This window comes from Gobio gobio (assembly GCF_949357685.1).
Source record: "Gobio gobio genome assembly, chromosome: 20".
Classification (NCBI taxonomy): domain Eukaryota; kingdom Metazoa; phylum Chordata; class Actinopteri; order Cypriniformes; family Gobionidae; genus Gobio; species Gobio gobio.
The window spans coordinates 20,002,296-20,021,054 of NC_137113.1; the positions used below are offsets into that span (position 1 = coordinate 20,002,296).

The 18,759-nt window shown below is 43.5% G+C and overlaps 1 protein-coding gene across 2 annotated transcripts in view; it reads right to left on the minus strand.

Moving 5' to 3' along the window:
• Nucleotides 1–18,759, minus strand: part of spata20 (spermatogenesis associated 20) — a 65,076-nt gene that overhangs the window by 15,445 nt on the left and 30,872 nt on the right. The gene's annotated exons all lie outside the window — the stretch shown is intronic.

Sequence of the window (18,759 nt, forward strand, 5' to 3'; positions counted from 1 at the left end):
GCATGCGGAATTTGCATGCGTAACTCCGCCCCACCGCGTGGGTATATAAGGAAGTACGCTGGCAACATCGCATTATGTTTCTGCTTTGGAGCCAAGAGAACCTCTTCACTCCTTCAAGCCTACAACTGAGTCTTTGTCAAGCCTTCGAGACGAGCAGCTTTCCAGAGGCGTTGGATCTACGGCGCGTTCCAGTGATCGCATACTGCCTGCCTGCTGATCTGCGCAGTGGTCCGTCTGACAGCTGGTGTGTGGTCCCTGGGCGCTTCGGCGTCTCTGCGAAGCTTTCCTCTCATAAAAGAGCTTACACGTGGCACGTCCTTTTCAGGATGTCTCGCCCGTGTACTTCTGGGTGTGGCCGGTCGCTGACTACTTCTGATGGGCACGATCTCTGCTTGGTATGCTTGGGCGTTCAGCATGCTCAAGCAGCGTTCGTGGATGAGTCATGTTCCCACTGCGGGAACATGACCATCGCGGTCCTGCGGTCAAGACTAAAGGATCTTCGTAATGAAGTGAGAGTCCCCTCAACCACACCCCGATCTACCGTGCCCCCCGTGGCCGGTACTTCGGCTGGTGGTCAGGGTGACCTGAGGGTTATGGTGTGGAACAAAGCCCCGACGCTCATGCCTCGGGCCACACCTCCCTCTAGCGTTCCGCAACCCGTGAGCGTTCAGGCTGAAATCGCGGGGCCAGCTCCGGCTCCCCCGCGCATTTCGTTTGGCGCTCCAGAGGATGATGCGATGTCGGTCACCGCATCACAAGGTGGGCTCGAGTCCTCTGAGGATGATGACTCGGCTGTGCTGCCGCCTTCGGGCGCGCCAGCATTGCCCGAGTCGGACCCAGAGCTGACAGCCATGCTGTCTCGGGCAGCCGCGAGTCTAGGGATAGAGTGGAACCCTCCGCCCTGTCCCGAACGCTCGCGGCTCGATGATTGGTTTTTGGGGGCCCGCGCTGACTCACGTCAGTCCCCGCCCTCAATACCTTTCTTTCCCGAGCTGCATGAGGAGATTGCCCGGTCCTGGAAGTCCCCGTTGTCTTCCCGTGATCGGTCTGCAGTCTCCTCCGCCTTCTCCATCCTTGATGGGGCCGCGGCCAAAGGGTACACTGGGGTCCCCCAGGTTGAACGTTCTGTTGCGATGCAACTGTGTCCTCAGAGCGCTTCGACCTGGCGAGGCGACCCTAAGCACCCCTCCAAAGCCTGTCGATTCACATCAACCTTGGTGGCGAAATCGCACAGAGCTGCGGGGCAGGCTGCCGCCTCTTTGCATGCCATGGCGATCCTACAGGTCTACCAGGCCAGGATCCTCAGGGACATGCACGAGGGTGGAGTTGATCCGGGGCTCATTAAATGAGCTGCGTGCCGCCACCGACCTCGCTCTCCGGGCGACGAAGGTGACCGCACGCTCCCTGGGTCAAGTGATGTCCACAAATGTGTTCCAGGAGCGACATTTGTGGCTAAACCTGGCCGATATGCGGGACACCGAGCGAACACGCTTCCTCGATGCCCCCATATCCCAGGCTGGCCTCTTCGGCGGAGCGGTTGAAAACTTCGCCCAACAAAACACCCACGGGTCCCGCCACTCCCATCCCACTCTGTCGCCAGCCTCCTGGCAGAGCAGACCCCAGTGGAACGTGCGTCCTTCCCTGGTCTCCTCTGTCAGGACGCAGCAGTTAACCGCACCCCCACACCGGGACGCCCAACAGCCTCCCTTGTCCAGGTCGGTAACGCTGCATCGCTGCCCCACACCGGGTACGCCTGTAGTCCGAATGACCCCGCTGGTGCAGTTCCTGGGAGCCTGGCTTCAGATTCCAGGGCTGTCCCGCTGGGTCGCGAAGACAGTCAGGCGCGGCTACGCAATTCAGTTCGCGCAGGTTCCTCCCTGTTTCCGGGGAGTCCGCTTTACTATGGTCGGGGCCAATGCCCCTGTCATGCGAGCGGAGGTTGCCACCCTACTGGCGAAGGGTGCGATCGAACCTGTCCCTCCAGCCGAGATGAAGTCCGGGTTTTACAGCCCTTACTTCATTGTACCCAAAAAGACCGGTGGGTTGAGACCAATCCTGGACAGCGCATCTTGAACCGTTACCTTCACAAGTTTCCGTTCAAGATGTTGACAGCGAAACGCCTTTTCGAATGCGTTCGTCCCGGCGATTGGTTTGCAGCGATCGACCTGAAGGACGCCTACTTTCATGTCTCCATCCTACCTCGACACAGACCGTTCCTACGGTTTGCTTTCGAGGGGCGGGCATACCAGTACGCGGTCCTCCCATTCGGGATATCTCTGTCCCCTCGCCTCTTTACGAAGATTGCCGAGGCAGCCCTTTCGCCCCTACGGCAGCACGGGGTTCGCATCCTGAACTACCTCGACGACTGGCTCATACTGAGTCACTCTCGAGAGCAGGTTTGCGAACACAGAGATCTGGTTCTCCACCACTTAGCCTGTCTGGGCCTTCGGGTCAACTGGGAGAAGAGCAAACTTTGCCCCATGCAGAGGATCTCTTTTCTCTGTATGGAGATCGACTCGGTCGCCATGTGCGCGCAGCTTACGAGCGAGCGCACGCAGTCTCTGCTGACTTGCCACCGTCAAATCGAGAGCAAGAGTGCGGTTCCACTGAAACATTTTCAGAGGCTCCTGGGGCATATGGCATCTGCAGCCGCAGTAACGCCGCTCGGATTGCTACATATGAGACCGCTTCAGCACTGGCTTCGCGATCGAGTCCCGAGATGGGCATGGCGGTCTGGCACGCTCCGGGTCCAAATAACCCGGGCCTGCTTACAGACACTCACTCCGTGGTCGAACCTCAGTTTTCTACGGGCCGGCGTGTCCTTAGAACGAGTTTCCAGGCATGTTGTTGTATCAACAGATGCCTCCTCCACGGGCTGGGGTGCCATGTGCAATGGACAAGCAGCCGCGGGCTCCTGGACAGGACCCCAGCGCCTTCTGCATGTCAATTGCCTCGAGTTGCTGGCAGTACGGTTCGCCCTGCACCGCTTCCGAGCGTTGCTGAGGGGTCAACACGTACTTGTCCGGACAGACAACACGGCCACAGTAGCGTACATCAACCACCAGGGCGGTCTACGCTCCCGCCGTATGTCTCAACTCGCCCGCCATCTCGTTTTATTGAGTCAGAAGCACCTGAGGTCCCTTTGTGCTATCCACATCCCGGGAGACCTGAACCGTGCAGCCGACGAGCTCTCACGGATTCAGCCACTTCCTGGAGAATGGAGACTCCATCCCCAGACGGTCCAGCTGATTTGGGAACAGTTCGGCGACGCACAGGTAGATCTGTTTGCCTCCCAAGACTCTTCCCACTGCAGCCTGTACTATTCCCTGACCGAGGGCACGCTCGGCACGGATGCACTGGCGCACAGTTGGCCCCAGGGCCTACGCTTATATGCGTTTCCCCCCGTGAGCCTTCTCGCACGGGTACTGTGCAAGATCAGGGAGGACAAGGAGCAGGTCATGTTGGTCGCCCCGTATTGGCACGGCCAGACCTGGTTCTCAGAACTGCTACTCCTTGCGACAGCCCCTCCCTGGCCTATCCCTCTGAGACCGGACCTCCTCTCTCAGAGACGGGGCACCCTATGGCACCCGCATCCAGCGCTCTGGAAGCTCCACGTGTGGCTTCTGGACGGGACGCGGCAGGTTTGAGTGGCCTGCCACCTACGGTGGCCGCCACCATCACTTCCGCTAGGGCAGAGTCTACACGACACCTCTATGCGTTGAAGTGGAACCTCTTCGTCACCTGGTGCTCTTCCCGCCAAGAAGACCCCTGGAATTGCCCGATTGGGTCCGTGCTTGAGTTTCTCCAAGAGGGGCTGGAGCGAAGGCTGTCTCCCTCCACCCTGAAAGTGTATGTGGCTGCAATATCTGCCCATCACGACTTCTTGGGAGACAAAAAGGTAAGTCAGCACGACCTGATCATCAGGTTCCTGAGGGGGGCGAGGAGACTGAATCCTCCTCGCTCTCCTCTCGTTCCCTCTTGGGACCTCTCAGTAGTTCTAAGTGCTCTGCAGAGGCCTCCCTTTGAGCCTTTGCGGTCGGTTGACATTAAGTTCCTGTCGATAAAGACGGCTCTGCTGACCGCATTGGCCTCTCTTAAGAGGGTCGGGGACCTGCAGGCTTTTTCAGTTGACGAAGCGTGCCTCGAATTCGGGCCGGCTAACTCTCATGTGACCTTGAGACCCCGGCCTGGATATGTGCCCAAGGTTCCTACCACTCCCTTCAGAGATCAGGTAGTGAACCTGCAAGCGCTGCCTTTGGAGGAGGCAGACCCAGCCTTGGCATTGCTCTGTCCAGTACGCGCTCTCCGCGCTTACGTAGACATGACACAGTGTTTCAGGACCTCAGACCAGCTCTTTGTCTGTTATGGTGGAGAGCGGAAGGGAAGTGCTCTCTCAAAGCAGAGGTTGTCTCACTGGATAGTGGACACCATTGTTTTGGCTTACCAGCAGCAAGGTCGACCATGTCTCCTTGGTGTGAGGGCACACTCCACCCGGAGTGTGGCCTCCTCTTGGGCTCTAGCGCATGGCGCCTCGCTAACAGACATCTGCAGAGCTGCAGGCTGGGCGACACCCAACACATTCGCCAGATTCTACAATCTCCGAGTGGAGCCAGTGTCCGACTATGTACTCGCCCCCCCGAGGGGCCGGTAATGGACCAGGTTCTAGGTGTCTTCGCTTGCTCGCCACTCCACTCCACGGACTGGATACGTGCGATATTCTCCTCAGGTGAGCTCCCCGAGAGCCCTGAGCTCCTCCAGCACTGTCGACGCCGACATCAGTTCAGTCTGCCCTTTTGAGCCCAGACCCTCATGTCCGGCCAGGTGCCCCGTGTGCATGGTTCCCTCCGGCGACCCCCACACGAGTATTTCCACCGTAAGCCTCCTCAGTGAGCAGGTGTCTTTCCCTTGGCAAGCCCCTGCCACCCCTAGGGTTAAAAATCCACCTTCGGCTGGTACCCTAGAGTTTCCCATATGCAGCCCACAGCGGGTCATATGTGTACTCTCTAAGTCCTCCCCACGGGTAGGCATCATTGGCATTCCCTCACTGGGATATGCTTCCCAGTGTACCTTGGTAATCCTGTGATAAGTGGGAGTCCTACGGCCTTAAGTGGCGGGATCTCACACTTACGCAGGGCACTGGATGACAGCTGAGTGTCACGGTTATACTGGAACCCCCATTCGTTAGTCACTAACGTACGTCGTAGTGACTGAACGAAAGGGAACGTCTCGGTTACGTATGTAACCCTCGTTCCCTGAGGAGGGAACGGAGACGTACGTTCCTCAGCCACATCAGCTGTGCTGCTGGAACACGGAGTTCAGATCTTGGCTCCGCAGCAGATACATAATGCGATGTTGCCAGCGTACTTCCTTATATACCCACGCGGTGGGGCGGAGTTACGCATGCAAATTCCGCATGCCCATGGCATTGGCACGCCATTGGGCGCTGTTAAACACCTCGAAGGTAATTGGCTTCTAGGCGAAACCCCCATTCGTTAGTCACTAACGTACGTCTCCGTTCCCTCCTCAGGGAACAAGGGTTACAAACGTAACCGAGACGTTTTGCGTACGCACAAAAAAATTCTGATTTATAAAACCATGTGTACGCCAGAACCTGCGCAAAAATCCCTTTATAAATCACAGCCAGCAGAAGATTGTGCGTACGTGCATCTCCACCCCGTCTCCTCCCTGAAATCACCATATATGGAGCTTACAACACCTAGTTTTACTATGCATAACCTCATTTACATATCGTTTGCATGCACAGTGACATTACCATCCACGTGATACCATGTTTAACACTGTCAAAGCTGCAGCTGTGGTTGTAGGCTAAAGTATGCTGTTATCATTGGACCTATTCAAACCGGGTAATGGACCGTTCGACCACCGAACCCTGCAGTGTCTGTGATATCGAAGTAAGTGTGCATCACTGATCATCGTTCTCACTAAAACATATTTTGTCATACCATGAGATCTGCAGTTTAAGTTTAAAGAGGAATTATTGGAATTAACCTATCCTTGCTGTCATTAAAACAGCGTGTCACAGGAAAACTGATCAAAGTATCATCTCCACATGTCTAATCTAAATTCATATAATTTTTGTTTAAATTCTGAGTAATGACTTTGTAATTTCAGTGCATATCGCCATTAATGAAACTGGAACAGTAATGTAAATGTGTTTATCAATATGAAAACAGTTTTAAATTGTTCTTACTTCATTACTTTTCTCACTCTAGTAAAAGAGTCCTGGATTACGTCTGGATTTTACTTGATGTATAGGCCTATAGCCTAAAACAATAGGCACAAATAACACTGTTGGATTTAATCTTCATGATAATGTGGATATATCGTATGAAATGGAGTGAAAATTAAATGTCATTCATTCTTATAATCGTTCTTCTCACATTTATTTTCTACAATCTAACTTCAGTTCACGACCTCACCATCTTTGTCGCCAATTCCCTTTGTCTCCAGAATGTGCGTACGCCCGGTTCAAAGTTTGCTTAAAGGTGCGCACATTCTCCTGTCAAGTTTGTTTTTTATAGATCACAACCTTTGCGTGGGAACTGGCGTATGTACGTTTCCAGACCCGTTTTGTGCGTACGCACGCTTTATAAATGAGACCCCAGAGCTGTACAGCAACATTTAAGTATGAAATTGAATGAATAAATGTAAAAATAAAACACTACATAGACTTCACTATAAAATATACATTGATTCTTATTAAAGCTACTGTATTAGTTTTTCAGTCAAGAGCAGTGAGTGATTTTCTCTTTGTCTTTTGTTGTTGTATTAACATTAAAGGGATAGTTCGCTCAAAAATGAAAATTCTGTCATCGAGAAATGAATACAGGTTTGGAACAATATTAGAGTGAGTAAATAATGACATAATTTTAGAAGTGAACTGTCCATTTAAGGACAGCATGTTCCCTAGGCTGCTGCTGTCAATTGAGCTAATATACAGACACACGCCGATTTTACTTTCACTTTAGACATAAACGACTGTGTTTATGTTAACTGTGTGTGTATTTGACCGTATTAGCGCAGTAAGACGACTACTTTGTCCAGTAATCACGTGTTTGACAGGCGTTTAGTGCGCGCGCTCGAAAAAAAAAGCGTCTGTTAAAACAGTGCACGCGAATGAAATGTTTAACTGGCAAGGCTGTAAAACAATGCAAATAATGAACTTTCGTGATTGTGAATAACTATAGTGCTCCGTGAGTATAACTCTACCACTGACGTGTGATGTGAATAAATGTTGCGTTGTTTAGTATATTGGGATGGAGGCAAATTATAGAATTTGTAGAAAAATAATTAATTAAATGCAAAACCGAAAAAAACGCAATTCACAAGTGCGTATTGAACCGTGAATGCCGTACCGAGTGGTTCAATATTATAATGAGAATTGTGGCATCCCTATTGTTCAATACATATGTGGCGAGCAGCGAGGCTGAGGGACCGTGTCTCACGGAGGAGTGACGGGAGTATAAAGGAGGAGCGACGACAGTGAAGGACGAAAGAGGACCAGGCCTGGATTATGATTTGTATTTTGTTTACGTTTTGTTTATGTATGTGCGCGGCAGTCGTCCGTGAGGGACTGCCGCTTTTACTTTCATTTTGTTTGTACCATTTTGATTAAAGTGTGTTGTATTGTTCGCCGGTTCCCGCCTCCTTCTTCCCTGAACCTACATACCTCGTTACAACATAATATTTTATTTTATATAAATAATGTAAATATTTTTGGTATTGAGAAAGGGTCTGTTAGTGATTGTGATATCGACTTCAGCGAAAGTTACATTATTACCGCATTAGATGGCAGCAAGTGAGTCAGTAGCAAAGACTTTTATATTGAAAGGGACTGAAACAAGGTTGTAAACGAGGACATTACTTTTTACTTACAACACCTTCTAGGATGCAACCGACAAATGCATTGACTAGCGTTGGGATGTAGGATGTCTAACATGGGAAATAGGACTGTACTATGACAAAGATATCGCTTTCCTCAGTGGACATTCAAACTGATTTATTTATAAAACTTTTTATTTTTAATTTAATTTGAACTGAAGAATAAATGCTATATCAGACAGGTAAATACACTCGCTTAGTCGATCTCTCTCTCATAATACTCTACATACAAAAGCTTCAATGAAGCACCTCAGCGTTCTTAGGATGCTAGTTTTAAAGTGATGTTTTAGAATTAGTAACGAAGGCTTGGGCTCATCTGTTAAACTGTTAACTTGACAGTCTTGGTGTGCTTGTCTTGGTGGTCAATCGTACATTTGGTGAAATCACTAAAAGCTAAAACAAATACCGCACTTAGATCTTATATCAAATCTTCAAGTATCTAAATACATAAAAACTGTGTCTAGAGTCAGAGTCAGACTGGTGACCAATCCTCAAATTAAGACCACTTTACATGGCACACTCTGAGCAGTAGTTTAATCAACCTTTTATATGAAAGAGACGTTACAAGCTAAACGTATTACTTTCTAAACACAAAATCTGTGTGACAGACGTAACTGGCAGTATTGCAGAGCATGCGTGGGTGTATTTTAGCATCTCCCCTGAAGAAGAAGATGCATAGTTATATTGTTCATTAGACATGAGTGATGATGATGATGTGTGACCTGACTTTGGGAATATGAGACAGGAGATTAGCTGACATTAATTATGATTATAAAGACAAGGCAAAGAGAAATCACACTCTCAATCTCTTTCTGAAAATGTGAAGTTGCTCTCATCAATGCTCAGGAACAATAATGCTTGTTTTAAAACAATGTGCTTTAAACCGCTTCTACAACGTGAATCACAACAGAGTTTTCTAAGATCTATTGTAATCCTCCATTGTGTTGTTTCTGAGTTTCTACGGCCTTTTTAAACCTTTGCTTTGTACTCATTCGTTCTCGTAAGGCTGCCTCGGGACCTTTCTGGCTGTTGTCATGTCTCAGCGGCCTTGTTAGGGATTCAGGACCATTTGTCTCAGTAATCAGACGAAGTCGAGAACTCTTCTCGGTCCAAAGGGCCATGCTCTGCTGTACTGCAGAAATCCCATCTCAGATGAACACTAGAAATATTAGCACTTAAAAGGTTCCAGTCTCCTCTGTACTTAAAGAAATGATTGTATGAAAACCACATCCCTGGATTATAGTTATAATTAAATGAACTTTGAAACGAACAAACGTTTTCTTTGTTGGGCAACAGTACACCTGGACAGCGTTAATATATGCTTATGTATTTGGATGGACTAAATTGATCTCAGAACAGACTTTCTCTGAGCACAAGGAAATCATATGACTGTAGTGAGCAGCTGGTTGCCATCATCAGGGATATGGAGTGGCTTTTCTAATGCCTCGTATTCTACTGTAACAAGCCCCATGAGGATTCGCACTCGTACCATACCACCTTGATAATCAACACAGATTTTAGCCTAATTAAAGTATGGATAAATTTATTCCAAAAATTTTAATCATGCCTACAGATCGCAGCGGGTGGGATTAATTGATTTCGAAGAGTGTTGAATTCAAGAGTCCTCTAGCAATTTTGAATTAAATAAGTAAGAACAGATGAGACTGCAAAAGCAGGAGATTCTTATACAGTGAATTCCCCACAATTAAACCCTGTGCTCCAAAACGAAGGAACAGATGATACAATAATTGGATTTAAATTAAAAAAGATTTTCTAGTCTGGTTGGCTAATGTATCGTGAAAAATGTTTTCGCTCCAGTCCTTCCAACACACTCTCGAGCCTCTCTATGTCTGTGTTCATAAACCTTTAATATACTTCGCACCAAATGCTCAATGATGTTGAACACTCCATTATCGCACTGAAGGCACAGCGAGAGCCGATCGGGGGATACCGAATACTTACAGTGGAACGGCTATAATTCATTTTGTCTAACTCAGTGAAGCATTTAGTAAGGTCTCGGGTCACGAACAGAGAATTAGTTGCGTCTCTCAGATCACTGCAGGGCCACACATCATAACCCAAATCAGTTTACATAGACTAGCGTCCACCATTTTAAATATCAGAGTTGTGCACCAAGAGCAAAAAAATAAGAATGCTATTTTAATTAGAATGACATTAATCAATTCTTGAATTTAATTTGAGGTAGCAAACTGGATGCATAGTTTGCTACCTCTATTCGAATAAAATGGAATTCTTATTTTTAATTGCAATTTTTGATGATAGAATAGAAATAGATTGACAGACAGACAGACAGATAGATCTATCTGTAGCACACAAAAGACAGCCTCTTACTGCAGATAGGCAACCCAGACAGGGCAACTTTAAATGACAATGCTGTTTTGATAACCCTTGGTGAATTCAGGTTAAATCTATCACAGCTATATCTACACAAACACGCAAGGTGAGCCAGTGTCACACGGACAGTCTTGGGTTAGAGAGGGAAGCTGAGCGCAACGCCACTCTAAACGCTCTCGCAATGTACGAGCAGGAAATCTCATCAACTCCACAGTCTCCAGGCCTCAGATTCAATTTCAAATTTTTCACACAGGAAAACAGATTGTGCCTTTAATATTTGGAAGTAATATGTATGGAAGTGTGTGTGTGTGTATTTGAGGAACACTGATGCATGATCTTTCCATTGCCAGGATTTATATGACTATAATGAGTGAGAGCAAGCTCTGTTTTCCTTTGTTTATAAAGAATACCCAATGCCATGGAGACAAAGTGCTGGGGTCGGGCTGATTCAGTGACATAAGATGATGGCTCTCATTACATTTAATTCATGTCCTGACTCTGCAGGTGAGAACCATTTATCCCTCTCTAATTACATGTCTCTCTTGTTACAAATGAAAAAAACTGATTAGGAAAAGAGAGAGAGAAATGTAGCTTAATCTCACCATATAACTGAAACCAGACACGCCAGCTCTCTATACATTAAAAGGGCGCTCTAACATCACTCTCTGTTTATATTGATAAAATGTTCCTGACAAAATTCCAAAAGTTCAATTTTGGACACTAAAGCAATAATTCATCTTTTTAAAATGTAACCACATCTACACTATCGTTCAAAAGTTTGGGGTTGGTAAGATTATTTAACTGTTTTTGAAAGAAGTTTGTTATGTTCACCAAAGCTGGATTTATTTGATTAAAAAAATCAGAAAAAGCAGTAATATTAATTTACAATTTAAAATAACCGTTTTCCATTTCAATATATTTAAAAATGTCTCCATTACTACAGTATTCATTGTCACGTGATCATTCACAAATAATTCTAATATGTTATTGGTACTTGTCACAATCACCAGTGAGAGTGCCCCTGATTACCACCTGAGGGCACTCCACCCCGGACTGTCACTCCATCACAAACTACATTGCCCATAATCCTTTGCCTGGAGTCATCATCACTCATTGTTTGCACCTGTGTCTCATCACCTCATTACCCCAGCCTATATAAACCATGTTCACTCTGTCTTTCACTGCGAAGTCTTGTTTGTCTATACTGCATTTCTGAGCATTCTCCCTGGTTTCATGTCTCTTGGTTATGGATTTCGTGCCTGTTCTGAGGATAACCCGTTTGCCTGTCTCTCCTGTCTTGCTTGCTTTAGTGTATTGGACTGATTACCTGTTATTAGTGATGGCCAAATGAGGCTTTCTGAACCACTGAGGCTTTCCAGCCCATTGGTTCACCAAAAGGTTCATTTAGCTGAAGCCTCATGAAACAGTGTGCTCCCTAGTGACACCTGCTGTGCAAAGCAATGTATCGCACACAAATCTATTCATCCTGAGCAACCAAATTGTCATAGTGTGGGCACACCCTTTTTCTATTGCCTGTGTATTAAATAAAGTATTTTACTCTGCTTGTATTAACCTATGCACACACAACTCACACAAACACACAACTTTGTGTTCAACTATTCAGTAGTTCTTTGGGTTAGTGATGACAGTGAATGGCCCAAATGATTGTAAAGAAATTATTGTGTGTGCAGTGCTGATTGGGAGTGCAATAGTGCATGGAACTGGGAGGCTATACATATAATAATAATATATTTATATATATTTCTATCTGTATTGTCTTTATTGTTTGATGAAACTTTTATCTTTTGTGTGAACTTTGTAAGGTGTCCTTGAGTGTCATGAAAGGCGCCTATAAATAAAATGAATAATAATATATATATATATATATATATATATATATATATATATATATATATATATATATATATATATATATATATATATATATATATATATATATATATATATATATATACGTATTATAGGTATTACAACTAGATATAGGCTAATTTACTCTAATAATCTACTGAACTAATTTACTCTAATAATCTACTAAACTAAGAATAATGTAATATAATATATAATACAAGCTATGATATATAATGATAACTATGCTACTACAAACACGCTACTACTCGCTACTACGTACAACCAACACCTCAACACCAATGCAAACGCCTACTGCAAACCCCACAAGAGGCGCAAGGTTTCGAACCACTTTTATCCGGAAGCGATACTCAGAATGAAGCAATGACGTATTCAACAGAAACCGAGGCCTCGTTTGTCATCGTCACGTGATTTTCACGGAAACGATACAAGCCTCGAATCGGGGCTTCATCTGGAACGCCCCTTTTTGCTCGACACAAGCTCCGGAGCCTCGCTTCAGATGTCCCATCACTACCTGTTATGATCTCTTGCCTGTTTGTTGACTACGAGTGTGGATTACTGCCTGCGTTTGGATCCACAACCTGTTAAGTCTCGGAGCAGTACGTTAAAGTACTCAAGAAATATTTCTTATTATTATCATGCTGTTGAAAGAGGTGTTAGTGAGGCCAGTAGGGGGTGCTCACCCTGTAGTCTGTGTGGGTCCTCCCAGTATAGTGATGGGGACACTATACTGTCAAAAAAGCGTAGGAATGAACCCTAGTATCCTGGCCAAACTTGCCCATTTGCCTCTGTCTGCGCATTCTTCCATCTTTAAAATATATCTAAATTACAACGTTTGCTCTCAATGCAAAATGCTGAACAGTCAGTTCATGACCTCAAGGCTAGATTATTGTAAATGCTCTACTGGGTGGTCGCCCTGCACGCTTAATAAAAAAACTCCAGCTGGTCCAAAATGCAGCAGCTAGAGTTCTTACTAGAACCAGGAAGTATGACCATATTAGCCTGGTTATGTCAATTTATATTAAATTATTATTTAATTTATATTAAATTAAATGAAACTAATTTATAACATTAAAACATTGTATAAATTAAAATCTTGCTAAATACTTACAAAGCACTAAATGGTTTAGCTCCCAAGTACTTGAGCAAGCTCTTTGCGCATAGTCTTCCTAGCATTGTTTGGGAAGCAGACAAACTCTGTCAGTTTAAATCTACACTAAAAACACATCTCTTTAACCTGGCATACACATAACAAATGATCAATTTCTATCATTTAAATTGGTTAAATGATTGATAGGTTGCATTAACTAGGTCAGCAGGTCAGCATATACTTGTTACATAATAAGAAGAATGGCATCTATGCTAATATTAGTCTCTATGTTTATCCCAAGGTTTACTATAGTCAGCCGGATCCGGGCCGTATCCAGATCAGAAGGTGGACCTGCTCCTAAACACGACCACAACGCATAATGTAGTCAGCCGGATACAGGCCGTATCCAGATTAGATGGTGGACCTGTGCCTAGACACGACCACAATGCATACCTGAACTGTCAGCAGAGATTGTGTCAACTAGACTCTCCCCTGTGGCACTGATTTTCAACAAACCCGTCTCCGGCGTGATGACTCCGATCTTCAACCAGATGGAACTGGATAAATATTCGGAATGTTCTGTAATCCTGCCTGAATCATAACGATGCACTGATTGTTCATTGGCCAGAGGAGAACTGGCCCCCCGTTTCTCCAAAGGTTTTTTCTCCATTGTCACCTCATGGAGTTTTGGTTCCTTGCCAGTCGCCTTTGTTGCCTTTGGCTTTTAGCTTGCTTAGTTGGGGACATTAAATATTCAACAATATTTTTGATCTGCCTCCATCTCTGAACTTACTATGACTATGACATTATTTTCCTCTAGATCTGCTGTACAGCCGAAACAAACTGTGTTGCATTATTGTTATCACTGTAAAGCTGCTTTGAAACAATCTGTATTGTAAAAAGGGCTATATAAATAAAGGTGACTTGACTTGACTATCATCATGGCTTCCTAATAATCCCCATATATGATTGGCTTCAACCCTTCATTTCCTCTCCACTAATAAGCTGGTGTGTAGTGGACGTTCTGGCTCAATATGGCTGCCGTTGCAATATCAAGGTGGATGCTGCACATTGGTGGTGGTTGAGGAGATTCCCCCTTCCATGTAAAGCGTAAATTTGAGTGCAGAGCAAAGCGCTATATAAATGTAACAAATTATTATGATGTAGTTCAACTACACAAAATCTAGCTGTTGCTCAATTACAAATGCACATGCAAATGTACAATGGTTCTTTATTAGTTTCTACAGTTCCATGAAGAACCTTTAACATTCAAGGAACCTTTCCATTGTACAAATGGTCCGTTAGATTAATACAATGTTAATAAAACTGTTATTGTGAAAAGTTATTTGAAGAACCAAAAAAGTGGTTCTTCGGTGGCATTTGCTGCGAAAACCCTCTTTAAAACCAGCACCAACCAGCATAAAGCATCTTGAACCATAGCTGGTCTCTTACCAGAATATGACATGGTAAAGCAGTAGTTTGTTCATTTGTCTAAGAATAGTGATACCTCGAGGGATTTAAGGCAGGGCTGATGATTTGACTGCAGGTTCAACTCAATAGTAGAGTCATCTATTTTTCAGTACGCCCTTCCGACTTTGCAATCAACGGCTTGATGCAGGCGATCTTTCGATCATGTCCAAGTCAATTAAACAAACAATTCAGACCAGGGTACATCTGAGGCTCACAGCCAGGCAATAAGAAGTGTGTGTGTGTGTGTGTGTGTGTGTGTGTGTGTGTGTGTGTGTGTGTGTGTGTGTGTGTGTGTGTGTGTGTGTGTGTGTGTGTGTGTGTGTGTGTGTGTGTGTGTGTGTGTGAGTGTGTGTGAAAAAGAGAGAGAGCTGTTCCTTTATCAGTCCCTGACCAGATGAAATTCTGTGCAGTTTTTTTTCTAACTGGCTTCACTAACACTAACTCATTACTTGCAGCCTCTTCTGGTTGTCGTCTTGCTGCATGTGCCTAGGATACGGGACCAAGTTCTTCTCTCCTTGTATCAAATCCAAGTGATATATGAGCCCTGTTTAACATGTGAATTGAACACATGAGCACATACGATTGAATTTAAATTGAAAATGAAAACAGGACTGAGCTGCTGTGTTTCCAGAGACTGTACAATTTATGCTCATTGCAGATGCTCTCGCACCGAAATGACAAGTGAGATTGTATTCAGAAACAGCATCTGAAAGTATAGTGAAAGACAGGGAGCTCTCAGAGGCTTTCAGTGATGTGCTTCTTTCCTAGTGTATGTCATTATGATGGATTTGTTTAAATGCTCTAACAACGAATGACTGAGCCTCCATTAACTCAGTTGGCCAAGACAAATCACCTTTATGACTTTATTTTACTGATTAACGCTCAATAACACACCTATAACAGCTATAAAATAGGACAATTCACCCAAAAATGAAAATACTGTCATTACTTACGATCATTTTGTTCCAAATCCATATAACTTTCTTTCTTCAGTTGAACACGAGGTAAAGAATATCCTGGCCACTTTTGCAATATAATGAGAGTATGAGTTTTAAAATCATACAATAGCTGTGTGTGACAAACAGGCTGAAATGGAAGTCATTATTCCCTATAGATCACATAATCTTTCAGTTAGGGTTAGGGAAACCAGAAACGGATACGCTTTTTTTCTCATTTTAGAATTTTGACTGCCCGGATCCTCAATTTACTATCATTATATTGAACAGAATGGCCACAATATTCTATAACAATGTACCTTTTGTGCCCCACAGTTGGTATGACAGGTGAGCAAATAAATGTTCAGTTCTGGGTGAACTAAGCTTTTAAACTCCCATAATTAACCAACAGCCAGATTTTCACACATCACATCATGGGACACACACTCCAGTATCTCCTAAAGACAGAAAAAGAACCATGCTATATATTGTGCAGATGGAAACAAGGGATCATAACTAAACTAGCCAAATGTTACACCAGGCCAGGAGCAAGAGACATTACATTTCTAAAAACAAATAGTCTACTAAGGATAAAACACAAGACATGAAACAACACTGAACGATATACATACTGCAATTATTTTGTAATTGCAGTATGAATATCGTTCAAGGTTGTTTGACGTATTTCTGAGAGAATATACGATTGGAAACAATGTAGAACAGGACTTTATTTTATTGATCTGGATTAGACTGAATAGGTTTAATAATATTTTGTTATACTGCTAATATTATCTCCCCTGCCTACGCAGACTTCGTTATGTCAGCAGAAAATTTGTTTTAGAAGCAAAGAAAGTTATTAAATTCTAATGAAAGATTATGAAAACCAAAAACATGCACAATAAGAGGGATATTAAAGTGAATAAATCTTTAAATTAAGTCTTCAAACAAAATACAAACAAAAACAAACCTCTAGGTCATGGAGCCAGCATAATAAATGAACGTGACGTGACCTTATATTCCTCACTCACAGAGTCAGTATCATTAAGATTATATAAGTGTAGGTATAATGAGAAAGAAGATGAATGGACCAAAGCCTCTGCCCCACCAGGGAGGAACAATGTTAATAAATGATGCACCATAAGGAGATCAAACTAAGCCTTTGACACAAGATGTGACATACAGGGTTCACTAATGGAGTGTAAGGTCACATGCTAACATCGTCAGCTGTCCTCCCAACACCATCCTACAGAGCCACCTACTGTAACAACAGAAATAGAGAGAAACGGGAAGGCCCCGGCCTATTTTCCATTCACAACCACTCTCATCCATTCCGCTTAAAAACAAACGCATTATTTCAGCCTTAAGGAACGGTAGGGTTACCTCTCTAGGGGTTTTCACATACAATAAAGATGTTAGACTGCTGTAATAAATGGCAAAAGGTTAGACCCCAGTGTGTCTTCTGTTGTGCTTGCTATTGGTATTTCACACTTAAAACCTGTAAAGCCAGGTGTGCTGAGCATGTGTGTGTTTGCTCTTTCTGTCATCGTGCAAGAGAAGAGAGCATTCAGAGACGCACTGGGGAAAAGGGCAGAAAGAGTGCAAATGCTATCCTGAGTTATGACCTTTAGCGAAAGAAAAAAATCCCCACAAAGCCAAGCCTAAGGCTAACGTCTACAAAAAGCTCTAACGATTTACTAATTATTCTGAAATTTAAAACGTGGTGTGGTGGGTAGCCATTGTCCCAGCCCTTTGCCTGGTGTGTCAGCATGCATAGGTAAAAAATCTGACAACTTGACCTTTTGCTGGAGATTACTTTAGTGAACTCATTAGCATGACTATGCTCCGGCGCACACGGCATTCTGTGTAAACCAATGAATGTGTCATGTACGAGGAAAAATATTTACATACAGCGAAGGGCCACTACAATATGAAGAAAAAAAAACGTAAAATGTTAAATTAGTCAGTCAGTGTGGCTTCAAATGAATCTATTCATCACATCATATCTACTTCTACTGTAAAATCCTGTCACATTTGTTTTTGAAGTAAACATTAATAATTACCATATAATTTACAGTGAAAAACAGTAAAAGGGCATTTTTGTTTCTTCTAATTTTTGTTATTAGTTATGTACAGTGTTTTGTGATACATTTATTGTTATTTAGTTAATGTTTATTGCATTATTTAATTGTCATGTGTTACCCTGATGGTATTTTGTCTTAGTATGTACGACCCTGTGCAACGTATACACAAGTATTGGTCATGCCGCCATTTTATGGACGGGCCACTCACGATGAACTCGATTCATCATGTGGCTTTTTTATTGTGCCACCTGCATTATTGTGGTGGATATAAGCACAGTTTAGGGTAGAAGCAAGATTTTAGTCATTCAAATAGCTTGGTAAATTAACATTATTAATAATTAACACTTAATGACAGTTTTTTATGGTGAATTTCTGGCAACAACAACTGTCAGTTTTTATCATAAATTTGATTGGGATATAAGATTAAACTGAGCTAAAATCTATAAATGAGCATTAGGAACTTAGGAATTACTTTACCCAAAACATGAAGAGCATGTTTGATATGAGACGTAATGTTTTAAGAAATAAGCATGACATTTTTATTATGCATTATATACAATCAAGCTATACTTTTTTTAATTATGCCAAAATGGGTATATTATTTTACTTTAAGCATTTGGAGTACATAAAATTATATGGAATTAGTCCTTTTATTGAAAAAACATGTGAAATGTAAGTATCACATATTGCTATTAAACACAAAACATGGTGAAAATATTTATGATTTCAGAAAAGTGTACAAAAAAGACCTGTGAGGTACATATGTCATCTGTTGGACATTGTTAATGGACAATTTAAATCAAATAGTAAGATTGTGCAATGTGTGTTCTATGAGTTTATGTCAAATAAACACCCACAAATAGTTTATTGAAACTTTTTTTAAATTAAAAATTAAAATGTATATAATTAATTGTTTTACTTTGTTCAAAGGTTTATCAAAAATATATTCCCAAAACATTTCTCTTGCTATTAGTCTTCATATAGTATTTCAAAGTCGAGTGGACAGATTTAAACTCCCAATTAAAGTGACCTTAACAGT